The 23,840-nt window shown below is 37.7% G+C and overlaps 1 protein-coding gene across 50 annotated transcripts in view; it reads left to right on the top strand.

Annotated features, from left to right (window-relative positions):
• SULF1 (sulfatase 1) overlaps positions 1–23,840 on the top strand; it is a 128,349-nt gene that overhangs the window by 37,073 nt on the left and 67,436 nt on the right. For 13 of the 50 annotated variants that reach the window (XM_040545899.1, XM_040545880.1, XM_040545912.1 and 10 more), the window contains 2 exons: positions 3,070–3,162; positions 15,367–15,477. The exons of 8 other annotated variants lie outside the window; for them this stretch is intronic. The gene's annotated coding sequence lies outside the window, so the exon portion shown is untranslated. Of the gene's footprint in view, positions 1–3,069; positions 3,163–3,356; positions 3,433–14,682; positions 14,763–15,366; positions 15,478–23,840 lie in introns of all 50 variants that reach the window. 29 more of the 50 variants (XM_040545898.1, XM_040545901.1, XM_040545885.1 and 26 more) reach the window with 5 other exon arrangements.

Here is a 23,840-nt window from a genome sequence, read left to right on the forward strand (position 1 = left end):
TCAGTAAAAGGTGTTAGAAAATAGCAGAGAAACAACACCAATTACCTGATCAGCGAGGAGGATGTTGGTTTCTTTTCTCAGGTGACAAGTGATAGGACAGAAAGAAACAGTCTCAAGTTGTGCCAGGAAAGGTTTAGATTGGATATGAGGAAGAGTTTATTCTTGGAGAGGGTGGTCAAATATTGGAATGGGCTGCCCAGAAGAGCGATGGTGTCCCCATCCTGGAGGAGGAATTTAAGATACGTGTGGATGTGGCAGTAAGGGACACAGTTTACTGATGGGACTCGGTAGGTCAGGTTGATGATTCGACTTGAGGATCTTGAAGGTCTTTTCCAACCTAGATGATTCTACGATTCTATGCAGGTGTCAGTATGTGAATATCTGGTCTGCCATTATAGGCAACAGTATTCAAGATGGTACTGCCAGTGGACTTTGGAGACCTGCACTTGAACTGCCAAATAGCTTCCCAAGTTTCCCTGAGTGCACAGACTAGTTTCCCCTCTGACTGTGGCTGGACAGACACAGGCTTAGACACCAACCTCATGTAGTGACACTGACATTTTAAGAGTTAAATCTAGGTGTCTATGGTGTGGAGCTGAATCCCACAACATGCAATTATTTTAGTAGATAAAGATGTATGTATGAAGTACAGACTGAGATTGGATTAGAACTGCTGTGATTTTAACATGAATAAAGTCCAATCTATTTTGTTATGTGATCCTCAGGTATAACTGAAATGCAGTGTATGACTAACTTAACTTGTATATTCATTTACCTCCCACAAAAGGGATATAGATGCCTGTAGTTTTAAATCAAGTAATTCCGGAGTATCTTTCTCATGATTAGGTTATTCAGGGTGCTCAGTAATCATTTGGTAATGCTAACTTCCGTTAAGCATTATGTAAGTCAATTACACTTACTCATTTCCAATAAAAGTATTAAACGGAAGTTAGAGAGCTAGTCCTGTAGAGACCAAACAATTCCAAATAATTAGTACCATAAAGTAGGAGTATTCATCACCTTCAGAAGTTGTTTAGCATTAAACAGAGTGGAGTCCTCCGGGACACATTCACACCTTTAGAGAGGCTGAGGCTAAGAAGCACTGATAAATCGTCAAAATAGACCTGATGTGATTCATAGATTTCTGCGAGTGATGCTTTTTATGAAGGTGGATCTGACTTTAGGTAATAAAATTCCTTCTTTTATATAATAAGATTCAGTCTTGTTTTTCTGTGCAAAACCAGTTGCTGACAACCTAGAAATAAAGAAGAGTTTGAAATCCTTTTAGATTTAGAGCTCTTAAAATTGTCTGTCTCAGCACTGCCTCACCAGATATGTCGGTTGTGCACCCATACAGAAGCAGGACAGAGTCAGCACTTGATTATCCATGTGTTGTAGATTATTCATGCCACAGATATTAGCTGAAGCTCAGAGCCACATGAATGTGACTATACTGCTTCCAGGAGCATCTCAACTCTATAATCAGTACAGCTGCTTTTGCATTACACAGAGCTGGAGTTAATAAGCCCATATGAATCTTATATGGCTCCATGGTAAGCCAGTACCCTGGGAAACACAGAGGTTCTCAATGGCGTTAACCTGCATCCAGCTGGGCTTTATTAATTTGGTCTCAGTGCTGGCTGTGCCAAGCCCAAAGTGGAGCTGGCATTGGTGACAACCCTATGGCTGGCAGGTGACAAAGGCAGGGGGGAGTGAAGCTGCTGCTTCTGCACTGTGGTCACTTTTTCTGGAAGAGGGGTTTGTGGTTTGTTAGTGGAGGCACAGTGCCACAATTTTTCAGATAGCTTGCTCAGGTTTTTTTTGTTTTGTTTTGACTGATGAGTCTTTCTGAAGTGCTTGGAGGAGTGGGAGGGGCCTGTGTTCAATCAGAGCAGTACACGTGTTCCAAACCCCACTCTGGATATGGATAGATTGAGGAGTTTTTTAACGCTTACTTAGGTTGAGCAGGAGATATATAGATAGATAGATAGATAGATAGATAGATCTCAGTACAAAATTGATTCTAAGGATGTGTATCCATCTCTACACCATACTTCACATCAAGAGTCTCTAAAGCACTGATACTAGACTAACACTGTCCCTATGATCTGAGCAGCTCTTGTAAGCCTACAGCATGAAATAGTCTTCCAGCACTAATTCTTTCATTTTCTCTAAACTCTTAATAGTAATACACATGTACTTCATATAGCAGTGTGACACCTAAGATCTAGGCTAATTGTGAAAGTTTAGCCTCAGATTTATTAAAATATTAGTGGTTTTATGATGGCTGTGAAAATTGCTGCATGTTGTTTCCATACCTGATAGACTCACTTTCAAATGAAGTTGTTTTTAGCTGCCCTTGATTTTGTCTTCACAAAAGGCAGACAATTCCAGACAATAAACTTTTGGGATATTTCCCCAGCTTCTTTATAATTGTATATCCACTTCTTTAATTTTCTTTTCAATATTCCTATTTCAAGTGGTGAATGTTCCAAGACTGTGATATTAGTTTATGTATAAATGAAATCCAGAAACCTCAAGAGTGCTGTCAGACAATGAAAAACTAAGGTCAATGGACAAGTCTGAAACATCGTTAGAGAAAAAAAGTAACAAGAAAAACATCTTAATTGTGCTGCAGAAAAGGTCTCTATGGGCTGCAAATATTTTTCATTTCTATAGCAATTTAGCATCAAGCACTCTCTAAGCATATAAATCAATTAAACTTCACAATTTGAAAGCTGGATAAGACTTATATTGGGTTTGGTTTTGTTTATCACAGGAGTACAGTCTGATCCATTTGTGATTGATGTTTGACAGTATATAGTCCTGTTGACCTGGATGGTAACAATCTCATATAGAAAGTATTTCTAAATTGTAACTTTAGACAAGGTTCTGACCAAACATTTAATGTCAACAGTGACAAACTTAAGACACTGCCTAAACTGAGAAGGAAACTACTGTTGGTATTGTCTAATGAATGCATTGGGAACTCCCATAAATAGGGGTAGTACTAACCATGTCTCACTATTTGCCTGGGCAAGTCCCTTAATCTTTTCTTATCATAACAAGGACCAAAGGCATGCCATGTGGAACAGATTCTGAAAGTTCTGTGGACACAAAGAAATCTGTTGCCTGTGACCCCAGAGAAAATTGGGACATTTGGTAAGACTTCAGTTTGCTTGTGTTTCTTTGAGCCTTTCTGCTAGAAGTGTTGAATTATTTGAACTATGTCGATAATTGCCTAAGTTTGTCTACACTATCTAAGTCATTTAAGAAATTACTTATAAGAGTAGTGAATTTGATGAGAGTCTAAGTTAACCTAATTAATCATCAGTTAATCATAATCTTGTATCTAGACGAGAAGCAGTCTTGCAATATGCAGTGCCTGAAGGCAGTAAGTAAGAATACTGTATCTCACGTGAAGTTTTGGAGGTATTTCTTTTTTATCTTACTTACGATTGCACTAGCCTATAGGCATAATATAAATTGATTAAAATTCAAAAAACATTGAAATTATTTACAGCCTCTGCCCTTCCTGTAGTGTACGTCAGCTTTTTATATACTGCATTCTTTAAATTAATTTCCTCAGCATTTTGGGGAAAAAAAAATAACTATGCCACAAACACACTGCCTTATTTTCTCTTTAATAAGCCTGCATCTTTCCCAAAAGCTTCAGAGACATCATATGTGTCCAGCAGGTAAACTAATCTGTTGTTTCCAGCTAACATTCAGTTTCAAAGTAATGAGTCAGGCTTCAAGGCATCCCCATTGCAGAATTATAATTCAGGAGAAGAGATGATCTGCTGGTTATGATGATCAGAACCATTTCTTTGTAGATGAAAATCATTGCTTATGACTTCATCCAAATACAACTAACCAGAGCAGCTTTTGTTTGAGCATCTCTTCTGTCCTTTAACTTTCTTATAGTGTAGTGTTCTGTAGCAGTTTGGAGAGCCTTAGTGTGTTTCTAACAACTCATAACCATGCATGTTATATTGCTGTATCCGAGAGTTGACAGGACAAAGGCTTTGATACTGGTAGAGGGTTTTTATCCACGAAGAATTGTGTCACTGAATGTATAACAGAAAGCTTAAAAAATGCGTTTGTGGTTTTTGCTGTTATTTTCACCTTTAAGGACCAAACTTTAGGGCAGTTCAGTGTACTTGGATTTCATGTGGCAGACCTGTGACATGCTGTCCTTTGTCTGCCTCCAAAGCTTTCCTACCCAAGGAGCTCCTATGAACTTACCTGAGCAGACTTTCAATGGACCTGTCTGAAACTCCAGCTACTTCTGTGGCTGGTTTCTGCTGTGCTTGTCAAATCTAACTGAATTGTACCAAAATCAACAGGGCTAAAACTAGAGCAGTAACTAGGAATTAATCAGCTAATAATATCAGCATTGCTGAACGTGCTTATCATTAAACAAAACAATAAAATTTCATAGTTCAAATGGCCACTTGTTTTCTATGCTATGCTGGTTCCTGTATTTGTTCAAAATGCTTAGTCCAAAATTGAAGAAATATCTCTTTTTCAGAGGAGGATTCAGTTCATTCATACCGTAGCCTTAGGCAAAATTTCTCAGCGCACTGTATTTTGTTCTGGGAACATTCATGTTCTGAAGTCAAGTTCAAATGTTCACACACATTAGCTATATGAACAAACCAATTGTGTAAAATTTCAAGTCAGTTTTTAACAAAGTCTACTTCTAACCAAAAATGTTCCAAATTAATTCTTGAGTTTACTTTGCTAGGCCAACCAGATTGGACCTTGAACAACCAAGGAATGGGTGCAGGAAAATGAAAGTACAATAAAAAATGTTACTAGATTTATGTAAAGAAATTTAACTGCATAAGAGGCTCTGCATATTATCAGGTTGTCCAAGGAGCCTAAGGCCATTCAGTGATGGTAAGCTGTAGCAGTGATACCAACATTCCCAATCTTGTCTACACGCAGTAGGAGAACAGCAGGTCTTTGTGTTGCCTAGGAGAAGAAGCAAGTCTTCTGCCTGTCTCCGTCTTCTCCCCTTCTGCCCTATCAAAACAAGCGCAAGAACAGGATTTTCACCAAAATTGTTACCCAATGCTGTCCATGGTGGGAGCAGTCTGTCATGCAGGAGAGACTATAGGAAACCTATCAGCTCACCTCTTAGTAAGGAGGACTGGGGAGCTGGGGAGAAGGGCTATAATTTCACCTGTGTATGGTTCTGTGGTTTCCCAGATGGGACCCAACCCTGACAGGCATGAGATTAGTTTACTGTAAAGAAGAGAAACACAGAATTAGAAACTTGTAATGAAAAATGAAAACCATCCTTCGGAAACGTATAGCTGGCTTGGCTCTGTACATAGGTTTGCTCCCTACTCCTACACTCTAGCTTTAAAAGAGGCACCGGGGAACATGGATTAAATGATTAAATCAAATCAACTAACTAATTACATTAAAACAGTAAATTGGATAAAATTACTGGGGTTTGTTTTACAATATTGTGAAGGCAAATTCCCTACACAGCTTCACACATAAAGTAGGAAAGACTATTATTTAATGGGACTTGGCCACTGGAGTTTTGCAAAGGATCAGAGCCAGAAATAGCAGTCAGGAAGAAATGATACTTCAGACAAAGTGGAGCAGTATTCCCTGACAGTTCTGCCAAATTTGTTAATTTATTTTAATGATTTTTTTTAAGCACTGAGTGATACTTTGTTTTAGTGGAGGTAGCCTGCCCATGCTAGCAGGCTACATGACGCTGAATCCATGTTTTGATTAGCATCAAGATTCCTACATATCTAAATCAATTCATTGTGCAAAGGCACCAGATCAAAAAAAAAAAAAATAGCACTCAGAATTAATGATGTTTGGTCATCTATTCTCCAGTGAGCCTGGAAACACAGATGAACATGGTGCCCTTCCCATTTTATGTCATCAGAACTCTTTCTTCTTCAGCCCTGAAGAAAACACATTTTTAGCATTGCCAGCTCTCTCTGCTTTATCAGACATCTCATTTTTGGCATCATATGATTCAAGGAAAACTTATCTCTTATTTGGAAGAAAAATAAATGTTTTTTAGGACTTATGATTGCCAAAAAAACTTTCAAGATGTACAAGACTGTGAAGCCAAAAGATAAGTAACATGAACACAGCATTTATTATTTTTTTAGAATATCATTATTTTGAAAACATTTTATTCATTTATCTTGGGGGCTTGACTCATACCTTTTTTATTTAAAATTGCTATTGGCAGGAGTAGAGCTCTTCATTTTTCAGTGGTTCTTCTGATTTCTGATGTCAGCTAACTTTGTCATCTTTGTCATTTTCATCAGCACTGGTCACTTTCTTTCTTTAATGCTTCCCCTACTGTTGAAGTAAGAGTTTTGCCAATGATTTCAGAATGGAGCTTTTGGGAAAATGAAGCAAAGATTTAATCCTTCAGACTTTTTCAGACTGGGACTACTGTGCAACATGGTTAAATCATTGTTATTCTTTTATTCCCTCTGTATAAATGTAACAGCAGTATAATAATATTTTTGTTGTATAGGATAATGTATGGCATCACAGGAAAACTAAGGAGGTCTTCTAAGCTGATTAAATAAAACCAGCAAGAGTCACAGGAGGGCATGGAGGAGGGAAAACGCTTTCCTGATCTGAGATATTTGCAAAAACTGCAGCAATTCTCCACCAGTTAAGGACTGAAGTTTCTCTTGGTGGACTGATGACCTTTGATGTGATAATTGCTGTTTTTCCTGAAACTCTGAAAGAGACTATGTATAGTATGGTTAGAAGAAAAAAGGATAAATATTAATGAAGCATTGGATTTTTATTCAAGAACAGCAGGAACCAAGCAGTTAAACACTCCTTTTCATCCCATGAAGCAGGATAGTAACTAAAATCCCTGTAATTTTCGCCACATGTACCTTAATCTCTGAGCAGTTTTACAGAGTGTTGTGTATATCTGTGGGTAAAAGAGCTTATTCTGTCATTAAAAGGAGTATTCATTTTGTTAGTGTTTTTCTTCTTTTGAAACTGCCACGTAAAATTTCATTTTAAATGTTATTTTAAATATTATTAGGTATTTACCCCCCATGTAACACATACATATGTGAAAGAGTATTAATTTTGCAATATGGTGGCCGTAGAAGTTTTATTCTTCAGGTCAGGCTGGGTAAGGTACCACAGGATAAGAAAAACGTGAAAATATTATCCTTCCCATGTTGTGATGCACAAGAAAAATTCTACCCTTTTTATGAATCCAGGTGGATCCTAAGTTATTACTTCAAGGATCCTCTTGCACACAGTTCACAGCGTGCTCACTAATAGAAAATCACAGGGAAACATGCTACAGTTAGCATGCAATTGTCTTGCTCATTCACAAACTGGGTGAAAGGAAAACTGCTTAAAGAGCTTTCTACAGCTGTCCAGGACTGTGTACAGTGCTATGCAACACAGGGACAGCATAGCCCATTGCTTACCAAAATGACTTTTTTTTTATTATTGTTTTTAAATAGAGACACAAGTGGTTTATTTACCTGGTAGTGAAGTTACTTCCTTCTGCAGTTAGTTGTTGCTTTAGCTAACAAGTCAAAAGATACTCAGAGTTTGCCAAAAGGCTTACCATCTCCAGTCAAGATGTTAATTTGCATGTCTGTCATGGCTTGGAAAAGATTAAGTATTAGCCTTTCCCCTAACATGTCAGACTTATTATACTGTTATCTTGAAGTATTTTAAAGCCAAATAAAACTGAGATTTTCAGACTGATTAGCTGGTGTGACTGCAAAGACATTTTTGTATTCAAGAAATCTCTTTGTTATAGCAGCCATCATATCTGACCTGCTGCCTAGGTCAATAAAGATGAAGGGCTCTTGGTCTGTCGCAGAATGAATTCATTGTGGACCGAGATTGGGCCTGCTTTCATATGCATACACTTACTGCAAACCTAGCAACATACATGGTTTCTTCAAATGATTAATATAGCATCAAATGAGACATACTGTTTCTTTGGAAAACATCCTTGTAAAGCTGTCTGAAATGGGAGGTTAAATATCAAAGGGCTAACACAAAGAAATGGAATGATCAAACAACTAGACTATTTTGTGATTTGCATGGAACATTTTGCTGAAGATTAAGTAAAGAAAAACCTGCTGAGATGAGGAGTAAGCAATTACACGTTGAGGATACTCCTACTTATTGCCTTATTAGAAGTATTCACAAACTGAGAGACCCTCCACAGGGTGATCACTTACTAATTCCTTACAGCAACAGCTTTGCTGTGTTTATATTACGTGATTTTCTTGGAGGAAGGGAAAAAGCAGGAAATTTTCACTAAACGCATAATCACTGTGCGTCAGAGAAAAATTATGAAATTCAGGAAACTTTTGTATATAAAGGAGGCTGCATGCTTACTAATATTTGTATTCCGTCTTCAACTGTCAACTTCCTTTCCTAAAAAGCCAGTTAATTAGATGAATATGATAGTTATAACCAGTGGTTATTGCAAATACAGAACAATTCCTAACAGTGATAGGAAGATACTTCATCGTGAGCACAGCTGACAGCAGTAGAGATAGCTGGCTGTGGAAGTAGAGAAAACATTGCTTACTAGATCATGAAAGCTTCCTTTTACTGAAGTTTCAGTATGCTGCATGTATAGAAAAGATTTGGGAAAAAAAACACAACAATCTTTTCTCACTAGAATAGTTTTTCCAGCTTTCTCATCTCTGTAATTTGGCTTCCTTTTGGCTAAGAAACCTTGCCTCTGTGCTGACAGCCATTGTAAGCTCCCTTTCTGCTCCTAGGGCAGCGGAAGGATGCTTGAGAATAAATTAAGTTCAAAGACCAGCTGATATTGTCAGATTCATAAACAATTCTAGTAATGATGGAGGGAGGACATCTTACCTGTGTCTGGCCTGTGCCAGTAATGGACTGAAACATCAACAGATGATGACTACTGTTATATCTTTCAAATGCCAGTGTGTATGTATCTGGCAAAGAATCATAAAACAGATGAATGTTGTAACATGAACCAACCTGGAAATCTTGTGTTAGTAAATAAGGAAACATCAGTAAATCTTAGCCAGTTCCCTTACTTAGCCCCTTAACATGTACCACACATTATTGAAGAAATGCAGTCTGTCATATTCCTACAGTATAGAAAGGTTTTGGTAAGTGAAACCATAGTTTTATTTTGAACATAGACCCAAATATGGCACTATAGGCTTATCACATCTCTTAATAAATTCTGAATAGGGTGTGATCAGTCTGCCAGTAAAGAGAGAAATTAAGTTTATGACAGGTATAGCTCAGGTGCAAGGTTGATGAATGGAAACCTACAGAAATAAATCTTTTAGAAGGCTTACCTGGATGATCATTAAGGTTCCAGGCTTATGGTCCAGCCTAGCTTGACATGTCATCATCCATAATAAACTGTAGAATGGTGTTAGTTTTGGAAAGTCCTTCTGGCATACCAACCTCTGTAGCAATACAATAGGGTTTTAAGTGAGGCCTTGTACTTATGACTGTTGTCATTTAATATTATAGGGATCTATGATTTGCACTATGTCTTTCATTAAATGTAGAGCTGGCCAGAGGATGACAGTTCAGCTTTCAAGGATTTTTATTTTTTTATGTGTTTTCTTTTTGTGCAATGAAAACAAACCCTTCCAGTGGTTTGTTTGTGTGTTTGTTTTTCTTTCCACAACATAAAATTGTATTGAAATTCATTTTCAGATTGAAAAGTTAAGGTTTTCCATCTGAGCCGCATGTCTGGGTGTAAGCAGAAAGGATAGTCAAGATGATCTTTGTTTTAGTTTCAATCCTATTTAGTTGACACCAATGATCTATAATTAGCTAATTGTTTGCATAGAGAATTGAGGAACTTAGATGAAAGATGTTATGTAGTAGAACATGTGGAAATACTGAAAGTATTATATCCAACACATAGTTTACAAATGGCACAGTCAAAATTTGTCTGGAAGTCTGATTCAATGGGATATTTCCCAAACATATGGCATAAGGAGCAGCTTTTCAGCAATAAGCCTTAGGCAGGTATTAGATGCTAACTTGAGACATTTATCACACTGTCTACAAGTTGCATATGATTCACACTAGTCACTCAGTTGCCTTGGTTTTAAGCAATTTCACACTAAAAAGAAAATATATTATCAAAAGCTCTTCGCTGTTTGGTTATGGTTATTTGCTTCTTAAGATTGCTATCCCACTGTGTCCTTATCTGTAAGCTAAAGCCTGTATCATTTGACTGTTACAGTTGATTTATATTTTATATAGATTGCTGAACTGAATATGAAACCATAGAAAATAGCATAATTTATAATACATAGACACCTTTTTATCATAGTGTTATAGGCAATGACTTGTGACATGCTCCAGTCTACTGTTTTGCGATTTCTGTTTCTTTTTATTTACACCCTTCCTCATATAATAACCAATTCTGTTGATTTATAACGAACAATTTCCTAGTGAAATGTACTTACCCATTACAACTTTTAGGACACCTTTTCTGCATTTATAGATAATGTGTTTCATTCTCATTCAGATGGATAGATATTTTTTCATGTGAGTACTGAGCATCATCTCATTTACAACTGATGCTGCTCACGGTGTCATGGCCATAAGGCACCCCCAGCCCTGCCCAGCCAGAGGCTCCCCAACCCTGTCCAGGGCCCAGAACCCCATTTCAGCCCACAGGGATGTCAGCCCCTGCCCCAGCAAGACCATAGCAGAGCTGGTGTCCAGATCCCCACAGCCCTGCCCTTCCTGGCCATGGGTTCTGCCCAGCCAGGCCCAACCTCAGGTCTCAGCCATGGCCCACAGTGAGCCACCGGCCTGCGCCATGCCCTGCAAATGTGGTTATAGGTGTTACTTGAAACACGGGTGGATTTCATTTGCAGATACATAGAAATTACATTAGAGACCATAGGAAACACATGCCAGTGTTGACATTTTGCTGTATCTGTTTCCCAGCTCTATTCCATGAGAAGCCTAATATGTAACTCAATATCATAGTTAAAGACCTAGTTTCGGGAGAGAAAATCATGCAAAGAAATGTGGAAGGATCTTACAAATAGTTGCACTGTTAAGATAAATGCCTCTGACCAGAGGTTAACAGAGTTTTAAATGTGGGAGATAATGGAAACATAATCTGGTGCCATACGATCTGTTAGCATAATGCATTTTTCATTTCAGATCCTTTCTCTCTTGTTATGGCCTGCAACATTTGGTATATTTTGTTCAAATTTTACTATGTCTATAATCTAAATGTACTTTACCAGCCAGGGAAGAGGTGAGTTTCTGGAAGCTTTCAGTAAAGTGGAAAAATAAGAAGGTAGAGAAACATGAGCAGGCAGTAAAGGGGTGGATTACGGTATGTGCTATATGGGTGCTGTCATCTCCACCCTGCAGGTCTGGGGAGTGGATTTAGGGCATATCGTCTGCTTGAAAGCACTGAGCTTTTAAAGGAGATGCTAAGGAGAGTTAGGAATTTTATTAAATCACATTACAAAATTGAATAAAATACAGAACAGAGATAGGAAGATGTTGCATTTTCAGGGTATCCTCCCTTCCGTAGCTTAGAAGTCTGTTGCACTGCTGTCTGTTTAACAGCACCACAATAAAGTGTTGTGGTTGGTTTTTTGTTTTTTGTTTTTGTTTTGTTTTGTTTTGTTTTCAAACAGTGTTCATGCTTTTCCTTAGGAGTAAGTTACAGTTTCCAGATACTGTGTCAGGAGACTACATTCAAATAATAGGACATTTTCAATACAGAAGTTTTTTATATGGTGATGTTCAGAGTTGAATTCTTCTACCACAAATGAACACGGGCAGAAAACAGCGAGAATTATACCACAACTTCCATGTCAAGTTTTTCTGAATATTATGCCCAAAAGATATTGCTTGCTTTTCACTATAAACCATAGAAAGCACCTTTAATTTTGGAGGGAACTTAACTGGAGGCTGTGTTAGTCTACAAAACCTGTGTCTCAAAGCATATCTGTTATTAAGAGCTTATGATCAGAGCTGCCTACATAAGTAACCCTTACTAAGTGGAAGAGTCTGTGGGAACAAATGTAAATTAATAACTTTATTCCTAGTTTAGAAAAACTCTGGGGGATACATTAATCATTGTGGTGTTAATAGATCATGACGATGTCTTCAAGAATAAACATTTTTTGATATATTTTAAATTATTAAGAAATAAAAAACATTTGTAGAACTTATTACATGCAGGGCTGGTTGTGATTATTCTTCTTTTCCAGGAGACTTTTCTTGTAAAACTGCTTTGTTGTGGTTATAGACCTATCAAAATTCTTAAAATTAAATCTATGAATCTTGCAAATGCAATGGCATTGCAAATAAAGCTTTGGAAAGTTATCATTATACACTGTTTGCCATGCCATGTTTAGGGTTTTAGAGTCTTCTTAGAAACTAGTAACCAACCTGAATGATATTTTCAGGAACAATTGGAACTTGTTGACAGTGCTAAAAATTTGAAATTCCATATTTTAAAGCAGTAACAGTTTCACCTAGTGAGACAGAATTTGTAGCATTTAAGCTGCCTAGATTTAGACTTTTAAATCAGCCATATGGGATAGAAAGGGTCCCACTGGAAAAACATTCGTTTAACTCCTGATAAATTACTCATTTTTGCTTGTTTATTTTAAAGGACAACATACACAGGAATGTATTCATGGGAGATGAATTAGCTCCTATATTATGAGTGTGCAGTGTGGTTAGTGTGAAACATTTACACCACCCAGCTCATCAGAAACTAGTCAGATCATTTGTTTCATTCCAGCTGTGCTCTTTACATTTACATGGAGCCTGGAACAGAGGGGATTTCAACTTTCTCCTTTCTAATATTTGAAGTTGTACTTCTTTTCCAAATATTGACTACTTTAATCACTAAGTTTTATTAACAAAACAAAACAAAACAAAAAATGTCTAAAATCAGATTTCATTTCTGTTGAAGAAATGACCACTGAAATAATTGGAAGACTTCTCCTCAGTTCAAAGGATTTTGGATAAAGCCTGAAGTCTTAGCTAATTCCCATGACTAAGGGAGCAAAACTTAGCCTTTAACATTTCAGACGTTTCAATGCAAGGGAAAATGACAGATATTTCTTTAAGGCTGTGTACATTGATGAAATAAGTGCAATGGGAAGTCAGTAGGAAGGCTCTTAGACTTGTGTGTAATGAGAGACATGAATGTTATTCAGTGATATGCTGAATTCTAGGACTTGCTGCGGTGACAGTATCCTTCAGAAAACAGCTCACTAGTCTATTGCTGCTTTCTGAATTTCAGTAAGCCTGTAACTATGGCAAAAGCAAAATTTTCTATGGCACTCTTCATTCTTTGTCCTGAGAATAACATAAAAAGTTCAGAAATAGTCAGAAATAGAAAAGTAATCTTTTCAGTCAATCTAACTATTTGAAAATCTTCAGTGATTCGTTCACATTACAAGGAAAAGTTCTGTGAATTTTTTTGTTTCACTTAGTTTAGCTCACTTCTCTGTAAGAGCAATACCTCCTTAAATTAACATTAATATGTATTTGACTCAGCACTTGTTAAATGTTGAATTCTGGGCCCCCAGTACAGGAAAGACATCAGTAAACTGGAGTTGCACTCAAAAGAGGACCATCAAGATAGTTGTGGGGTGGAGCACTTGCCCTGTGTGCAGTGGCTTTGGGAGCTGGGTTGTTCAGAATGGAGCAGAGGCAACATCAGGGGGCCCAACAGCAGCCTCCCAGCACCTACAGGGTGGTCGCTGAGAAGACAGAGCCCAGTCCTTGGTATTCATGCATGGCAGGAGGACAAGAGGCAACAGATATAAACTGAAAGGAAAGAAGTTTGGACTGGGTATATGGAAAAAAATCACCCTCAGGACAGCCAAGCTGTGGAACAGGGCCCCAGAGTGTTTGGACAGTGGCATCCTTGGGGGTTTTTATGACTTGAGTTGGTAAAGCCCTGAGCAGCCTTGTCTGACCTCACAGCTGAGCTCAATAAGGACAAAGAAGTGGATTCTGCTGGTCTAAGCGTTCCTGAATCAGGTCATTGATGTAAGAGGGAAATGCAGTTTATGAGTCACTTTTTATATAAGAACATCTCATCTACATTTATGGGAGGAAGAAAAAAAAAAAAAAAGTTCAGTAAAGCAAGCATTGATAGTTTCCCAACATTCACTGTAAACTAAGATGCTTCCCAAATTTCTTCCTAAGCAAAATGTAGAAAAACACTATCATTCTGTCCTTTGCCTTTCTATCTCTTCTCCATTATCTGAGAGTGATTTCTGATATATATTGGTCCTTTCCATTCTGTATTATTCAGAAGCTTCTACCTAATGATTATCAATTTCCATTCCTATCTTTCCTTACCGTGCATAATGCACAGTCAGATGCTGGGGCATAAGGTTGTCTGCCTGCTCCATCACTCCTGGAAAAAATAATTCAGTCTGTGCTGTGTCAGGTATCTTAGCAGAATCTTGGCTCATGAGCAGATGTGCAAAATTTCTATCTATAAAGATTTAAGATATATGTATAACATCTATAAAGATTATATAAAATCATGTGTCTTCACTGCTAAACAGGAACTTTTCTTAACAAGTGCATTGGAAATAAAAATATGTGTGCTTGAATGTATTTAGCCTCAGCTTCCATGCTTTAAAACTGCTCTCTGATCTACAGAACCCCGAACTGTGAAATTGAAAGTACCTGTATGTGCACTTGAAAGATGAAGAAAGTCTTTCCACAGGCATTTTCACTTGGTAAATGAAAGTGCATTTATATGTGCTACCTTTTCAAAATGCTTTCTGAGATAAAGTTATTCACAGAATAATTTCAACAAGTCATTCTTGAGTCTCTTAGATCTCAGAATGAAGATTATTTTCAAATAGCTCTTTGAGAACAGATATCCAAGATTCAGGCGAATCTTGGAGTGAGTTGGTATTCCTCCAGCAGATAAGTTGTATATGATATATTCTGTCCTGGATCAGGCATATGTGGCTCTTATTTCAGGCTTTTTTGATAGCAATACCGATTTTTGGATGAAATTCAGTATCCAGATACCTCATACATTTTGGTCTTTCCTCTTGTACCAGTGGTGGTTAGCTTATTTTGAAATATTCAGTAAAGATTTTAAAGCATCCCTGTGCCAGGGATTTACCGGAGAACCCGCTAGAGGCTGCTTTAAGGTCAGCAGTCCTGTTCAATGCGGCAGACGTATTTATTTTGCACATCAGGACACGTACCAAGGTCTAAGTGAGGACTTGGAAGCCTGTTTTGAAAATCTTGACACTAAAATCCATCAGTTGTCTTTCTTGCTCGTATTTGCTGTCATTCCAGTGCAAAAAATTTTTTTTCACCTGGTAGGATGTGACTACTGGAATGCTCCTGGCATGGGAGTGAAGCCACATGGAGATGACTTCCTGATCTTCCTAGCGGTGGGATAGCTGCAGGTCACTCCAGGAATCCCCCACACAGGTGTGTGTTTGAGTGTGGGCTGTGGGACAGTAAGGTGACAAGAAGCAAAAAGGACTGGAAGAATTACTGTGATAGCAGACACAAAAACTCACATTCCTGGGCTGTTGTTCTACCTTGTGCTCCATAGGTAGCCCAGCTTGGAGAACGTTGAGGGCCTGCTGATCACAAAGGTGATTAACAATAATCACAGAATCACACAGAATCACAAAATAGTTTGGGCTGGAAAGGACCTTAAAGATCATGTAATTCCAACACCCCTTCCGTGGGCAGGAACACCTCCCACCAGACCAGGTTGCTCAAAGCCCCATCCAGCCTGACCTTGAACACCTGCAGGGATGGGGCATCCACAGTTTCTCTGGGCAACCTGTGCCAGTGCCTCACCACCCTCCGAGTAAAGAACTTCTTTTTAACGTCTATTAATGTCTAATAAAATAGATGCATGGGTGATGTTCTTCTCAGTAGTGCTTCAAGTCAGTGCAACTTCCTCTCTGACTGGTCTGTATAGAAAAGGATATGAAGCATTTGCTTTTTGTAGCAGATTGTTTTGTTTGGTCTTACTGTCTGTTTACTGTTATTACTAGGCTGTTTTTTCTATCGTATAGGTTTGTGAGGGAGGAACTATTTAAAAACGCACTTCTTGCTCTGTCAAGGTGTTTTTACACATAAATCAGTGAAAGTAAAATTTGCACTGTCTCAGGACTGGAAAAGCTGCTTAACAAAGAGAAGCAACATACTAAGGAAGGTCTTGCTTAAAAGGTGGTACTCAGTACTTGATCCACAGAATTTAGTACTTATAATTTATTGAGAATAAAACTTATTTGAATATAATGGGACTGATCCCAAAACTAAAATTTATTAGGCTTTGTCACCAGACCTGGAAGTGCAAGAGAAAGTCAACAGATACCATATGCAGTCTGTAGCGTATGAATGTGTATATAAGTACACAGATTGTGCATGTGAACATACAAAGTACTGATGCTACAAATAAGTTCACTTTCTGCACTGGAGTAAGTTTTTAAAAAGCACTTGCAGGAAGTGCCCAATTCTCTTGGTTAACCAGTGGATGGCAGCTACCCAAATTCCCATGGTGTTTGTGAAAAGTCCATGCTTCTGTGTTATCACAAAAAGTACATCTGAGGTCCTTACCTAGGAGTACAGGTGCTCCTATCTGTTTAAATACATAGCTTATATAGCTTCCCATAGCCATTTCTTCATGCTTCAGTCCTGACCCTGGTCCCCGTGAACTCCTGCTGCTTCCCCACTGCAGTCAGCAAGGAGAGCAGCCAGAGCAGCAGTCCAATAGGATCGGTTTCCTCCAGGACCCAGACCCTGGTCATACACCGCAACATCACTTCTCCCCCTCCCTCACCCACCCACATGATGGCAAAACCTACCTTAACCTGCCCATATGATAATGGAGTTCTGTAAGTTATGGTAAGGAAATTGGCACATTCTCTGTCTTCTCATATATAAGTGGATCCATAGATACTGTGTGCTACAGATGACCTGTTCACATTCAGGTTAATCATGTACATTTATTTAGGAAAGCAAACTGTTTACCAAAGACAAAGCCAAAAACTCCCTCTTTCAAACAGTGCTGCAGATGTGTGAGGGAACATGAATGTAAGAAGCAAGTTTTTTAAATTTCAAGCATTCTTTATCTAAAGGAGACGTGAAAAGCTTTGCTTTTTCATGGTTTCTAAGTTCTGTGGACTTACAGGAACATAAAGAAATGTGCAAACTGTGTTGCTGTTGTTCACCTCTGTGATATGATCTCCCAACTCAAGACTACTTACTGGATCACTGAATCATCAGTATGTTATTGTACAGTATGTTTTCATAATGCTCCACACTGTTGAACTGAGCAGGGATATAGCAAAGATATGTGGTTTATAAAAGGAATTTTAAAATTACCTTAAATTCTTTCCTACGCAAAGGTTACTCTTTATATTTGAAAAATGCTTGGAGTCTTTTAGTAATTATACTACCTGGTAGCTGGAAAGCCACTTACTTTAAAGATTTAAAAAAAAAAATGATATCAGTAGCCTGCTTGGAGCCTACTGCACATCTAATTATCTTTCTTGGTCTTAATTATTTAGCAAGTGCTAATAAACTGCACGTATCATGACACTCATGTTTAATAAGCATATAAATTTAATTGATTTTTTTCCTCCATCTCTTTGAAGATTCACAGACACGGAATTCAATCACAAGGCAATGGCATTATAACTTCCAATATAACATCAGGTTTTAATAAGCCTCCTGTTTGCTGCACACATGTGCTTAAGACTGCCTGGAAACCAAATCAACAGAGAAAAGGGATTACTTTAGATTACTTTGAAATGTGCATTGTTTGAAATGGCCTCTGGTGACCAGCTTTCATGAATGGCTGATTTTACTTGTGGGGCACGTCATCTGGCTCAATTATACCAGCCTCCTTTGTATGACAAGTGCACTTCTTGGCTGTGTTGAAATATGAAATTCTAAAACAAAGTAAATCAGATGGTGAGAAATAAATTTAAGAAACTGTATATTGTTAGAAGCTTGTAAATTAACAGGAGACATTCTTCTTGATGAAAAATATGTCCGAATTTTCTTTCAAAACCATTTCACAGATTTGAAGTTAATATAAAAATATTATTTTTATTTGCTTTAATCTTTCGTTCAACTATATTAAGAGCATTAAAATAAAATACATATTTTCCTTTTCTTTAAGATAGTTAATGTATTAAATTAAATATGTACATTAACTACAGCTATGTATTTTTAAAATGTTATTGAAGTTTGCTGTTTTACCCTGACATGTGAAGTGTTGGAAACTTTCTCCTACCAAGAATATCCCTTAACCTGCACAAAGTTATAAAAGTAGGTTAGGAAGTGTGCATTATACTTTCAAGTCACTGCAGGCTTTTTCCTTTCCTGTCTGTAAGTGTTTTTGAAATTACAATGCAAAAATTTAATATAAGGTTATGATTCTCCCTGCCTGCAATTACTTTAAATTATAGTTACTTTAAATTAATCTAGCCTGAGGCACTGATGATACATCATTATAATACACAGATTATGTCTGGAAGTTGAGCAGATAACTGATTGATTAGCAAAGTGTGTTGGAAATCCAATAGATAATGATTAGATTAGACCTACATAGGAACTTCATTCTTTGTGTTCACTGTAAATCCTATACTTTAGAGCTAAGATTAGGGGATTAACCTTTAAGAAGAAATGGTAGATCTTGCTTTTTTCCTGACTTCTGCTGTACTGTAAATGTGTTTCCCATGGTTGCAGGCTTGATATTCCCACAGGAAACTGGCGTGCAGATTTACGCTGTTCTGCCTGGTAGCCTGAGATTGCAGTGTTTTCCTTTTAAATATAAGATAGAAGCGTAGGATGTGAGAAAAGCATTAATGTTACTGAACAGAAAACAGTCATCTGTCAACAGCTTTTACCACTTAAGTGCTTTACTGTATTACTGAAATTGAGAGTTGTTATCCTTATTGTTGTTGTGGAGTGTTACAACCAGCTAGTCATCAAGGCCATATGATTTTAAAAGAGATTTAAGACTTCTGAACTGCTAGGTTGCTCTGGTGCAGATGAACATGTTGCCTCCCTGGCCTTTTATTATGTAATTTCAATCTGTCTGCACAATTGTCATGAAATTACTAATTTTGTAATTTGGATGGGTCTCTAACTGCACACCTGTTATGATTCAGACTATGTGAGACTCTGAGAAGTCCATCCACACTTCGACATAAACATCAAAGATTCACAGAAGCTGAACATGTGTGGTTGAGAAAAACCCATTCACTCCCTTTAGCCTTGGACCTTCCATGTATGCAAAATGTTCTTGAGTACAGTAAGATTTCTAGATGGATAAATCTCACTTCAAAGCAAAGAACTACAAGTGGTGGGAATAAACCACTGATCCTGAACTTTGTGGGGGACACTGGTGGGTGAAGCCATCTCCAGTTAACATGATGCCAATGACAGCGATGTCTGGCCCTCTAGGCAGACTGACCAGCTGACCAGGCACCCACCAGTGTGACCAACCTCCAAGTTCATATTGGAAATTATAAAACACTGTCAACAGCAAATTCCCCACTCTGTTTTCTACGGATATTCAGAATTCTTGATGTGTTTTTCCCTTCTACTTTTCTTATTGAGAGTTTGATTTTAAAGAAACAGAGAACACTGGGGACATATTCCTATCAAAAATGTTCATAAAATATAAAACTGTCAAATCAGCTGGTCATATATAAAATATATAGGTTGATAGTGTTCCTCTGTTTGGGATCAGGAAATAATGTTTATATTCTTGTGGTAACTGATGTTTGGGATTTTGTTTGTTTGAGGATTTTTGTTGATTTAGTTATCAGAGAAACATGTAGGAAGAAATTATCCACGGTAGTTTATTGCATAAAGGACATGAGACAACTTATCACTTTCAGTGATAAGGCCTTCTGCTTTTTTTCCATACTTTTGATAATTTTTGTGCAAGTTCCTAACACTTGTCTGCAAATCTCAAAAATTTCCTAAGTATCAAAACATTCATTAGTGGAATATGTCTTAGTTAAGCCAATTTTTGGAGGCAGGGAAATGGAAGTACAAAGAAATAATCAGTAGGATACTGGACAGTAATGAAGGAGAAAACACTTAACCATAAAATGACCACTGCAACAGGAGTTTCTTCATTTGGGATCCCTGTTGTACCTTACATTCTCAATTCACTGGGCATATTTATTGCTAATATCAAGGGAACCAAAATGTGAATTCTGTTTCTCAAGATCCACAGTCACAGTCCACTTTATTCTTTTCTCCTTCTCCTTCTCCTTCTTCTTCATTTATTATTATTATTATTATTATTATTATTATTATTATTATTATTATATTAGTAGTAATTCTTTCATTGGCCAGAGTAGATCCATTTTTGTTTCTAAGGAAAGGCCTTAACTATGACTTTGGATGATGTTCATGCTCTTCATGCTCATAAGAAAACAGGAGTACTGTGGTGTAGAGAAGACAAAGTTGTCAACCCTTTGTTAACACTTGGTTGTGCATTACTGATCTGCAGCATTGCATAGTTCATGGTCTTGGGGACAAACATATGTCCAGTAGCCTTACTCACTATCCCCACACTTCAGATTTATAACCAAGGAAGAAATCTCTTCACGTAAGCTAGATTCCCTATGCAAGGATGAAATATATTAAATAAGAAGAAGTCCACACATCTTTAAAGCTTATAACTGAGAAATACAGTTATGGACATTCAGTGGCCTTGTTTCATAAACAAAATGTATGATTTTGGACAAATTTTTATTGGCCAAACACAAAAAGGCACTTTGGGTGAGCACAGTAAAAAATGCAGATGTCAAAACAATGTGGATTTGCAAAAGGAAAATATTGTTTTCTGAAAACCAGCTGTCTTTTGTTGTGTTCCAAATTAATCCCTTTCTGCCAATGCAGCAATGCTTACATTATGCTAATAATCTTAAATGCTTCTTGGCCAAAATGAATGTAAAATCTACAGGTAGTTTCAAAAGATATTTTTTTATCTTTCACTTTTTCTCCTGGTCACTGAAAGACATTCTGTTAAGAGACCTAGAAATCAAGTCCTTCTAGTTTTTATTCAACATGACAAAAAGTGGCACTGTAGCCCTTCTTTGCAGTGCCCTGCCAATGTAATTCAAGTTTCACGGGTAATTAATTCTCCATGCCAACGAGTCCTTGAACTGCCTGTTATAATACTAGCAGCATAGAGCCAACTAAAGAACCAAGTTTTCAGATTTTATCCCATGAAAGGTGAGTACAAACTATGAATTTGTGATTCCATTAAAAAAATAAGAATGACTGTAAAATAAAAAGTACATCCAGATGAGGTAAAATAGTCTCCTGGATTTCGTACTACTCCAGTTTCATTTATTTACTGACAGTGTTTCAGTTGTCATAGGTATATTTTTAAGGCAAAATATAATTTAAATTTATCAAATAGCACATATATATTTTCTTTTTGTAAATGCTCTTAGAGAAAAAAAACATTTCATATTACAGCCTTGATTTCTGAACACTGCACAGAAATTTTTAAGTTTACATCCTCATATGGATCTTAAAAGGTCCTTTTTAGAGTTTCTCCTATTTTTGTCTATTTCCCAAGACAAATTACAGTGTCTGTAGGGGCACTTGTAGACTACCAGACAGTATCCAACACAAACAGCCTTGTCTTCCATTATCAAGGCTGTATTTTGACAGTTTTCTTTACTTCATTTCCTTCTAGAACTGGGAAACAGGCTGTAAGAGGACAAGTTCTCAAAGATCACTTCAGAATAAAGATTTGTCATATGCAAATATGAAATTGTTATGTGCAATGAAAAGTGGCTTTACTGTGTTCTTGTGCAGGAACCATTCAATGAGACTTTGTTAATTAGTTTTATACATGTCTTGATATTTTCCTTTATCCATCAAGGGGAAGAAAACAGATAGTTGGAAAAGAAACCCTTCATTTCTTTTACCCAGAAAAGAATTGTCTAAGGTGGCTGTAACTTGCTGAAATAATCTAAAGCAAAAAGGACTTTTTTAAAAACTAGCAGAGCCCAAAGAGGGTAGAATGAAGAACACTTACTAATGTTAGTCTGGATTACTATAAATTTTATTAGCTCTGAGGTGTAATTGTCAGGAACTTTCAGTTTCATACTGTGGGGGATTATTCAAACATGTTGGTGCCAATGTTTGCTCAATGCAGTCAGGATGACTGCACTTTCTGGGTCAACATTGTCTGAAAAAGTTTGGTGTACAGTAGAACTGATGTAAGAAACTAAACATTGAGTCTCACTTCATGTATCCTTTCGTTCTTTGTGAGGTGAGTCAAAGTTTTGCTATTTAAAGATCAGACATTTAGAGAAATTGTATTTCTCCTTTGCACCAAGAGCATGTGGTGTCTGGTGTCTGTCAGAAGAATGCTTACTTCTTTGGTAATCCTGTTCTTTGGTGCTTTTGTCAGCTTCTATGTGGCTTAAAACAAATACATGGAAATTGAAGTATTTTAAAAAGTCAGTCCGGACTAATTACAGACTTCCAGTCTGCTTATCTGAGTGTTGTGTAATCACCTAAATGGCATTTAACTTTAAATGCCCAGCCCCTGTACTGGCTTTGCAGTACTATAATGCTAGTCAGAGACTGCAATGTTTGGTGGGGCAGAGACAATGAAAGACAGGATTTCTCTGCAGCAGACACTTAGATTTTCCTTTTAAAGACATTCACACTCTTCTGGTGTAATTACAGCCTGCCAGAGTGAGGAGCATGAAACTGTTTTGCTTGTGAAGCTTAAAATAAAAGGTGTATATGGAAACAAGAACACGATCCTTTTTCTAGCAGTCCAGCACCAAGTCCCTTCCCCTCCCTCTCCTATGGCTTCTTCCCCTGATATTTAGAGCACCTTCCAATTAACATATTTTTAGGTGAGTGATGGGGACTTTTTTTGTGTGTGTGTGTGTTTTGCTTTCATTACACCATTTTTGTGCTTATTTGTTGGTTTGTAGTTAGTGTCGCATGTCTAAATTTGAAATCTCAGGTATGGGAGCACAAATCTTATGAATCATGCTCCAGCCTGATTATATAATGTCCACACCAATTCCCATGCAGCTTTCCTCATAAGCAAACTTCTTGAGTGTTCTTGGGCTTGGGTGGTTTTGTGCTTTGTTTTATTTCTTTAGGGACCGAAGTCACCATGCTTTATCCACAGTCCCAAAATAATGTATGTGGCAGGTCAGTACCCCGGAGGGAGCAGGCATGACTCTGTGGTTTCTTTTCCACCCCTTTCCTTTTTGCCCCCAGGTATTCCCTCCCCTCCCTTGTGTAACAGGATGGTTTTTCAGTGCTTCACTCAGTAATGCAAAAAATGTTCAAGTGTAAGTGGCTGCCCATTCCTCCCCAGGCCAATCAGTCATTTTCAGTCACAGGTTTAAATCTGCTGCAGCAAAGGCAAGCCTCTGTGCTTGCATCAGGTCTTACAAAAGCAAGGCTGTTTGACTGACAGGCACGGAGAGGGGGTTCCGATAACTCACCGAGCCGAGTCTGGAAACGGAGTATCGAGGACAAGGCTGTGCCAGGGGTACTGTGCATTATGGATGAGGCACTCGGGTCCATTGCTGATTGATTGAGGGACAGTTACGCTCTTTCACAATGCTGGGTAAGATCATCTGGACTGTCACTTAATATGAGCTTTCTTGTCACCGGGAAGATGACTTTTCATGTAGTGATCCAATGCAGATTGCAAATGACAGCCATGCTCTCCTCTCTGCTTTGTAGGGGTTTAGTTGCTCATGCAGGTGAGTTAAGCTAAAATAGCTTTATCGTTTGTCAGGTGCCGTACA

The sequence above is a fragment of the Cygnus olor genome, chromosome 2 (assembly GCF_009769625.2).
Source record: "Cygnus olor isolate bCygOlo1 chromosome 2, bCygOlo1.pri.v2, whole genome shotgun sequence".
In the NCBI taxonomy this organism is placed as follows: Eukaryota; Metazoa; Chordata; class Aves; order Anseriformes; family Anatidae; genus Cygnus; species Cygnus olor.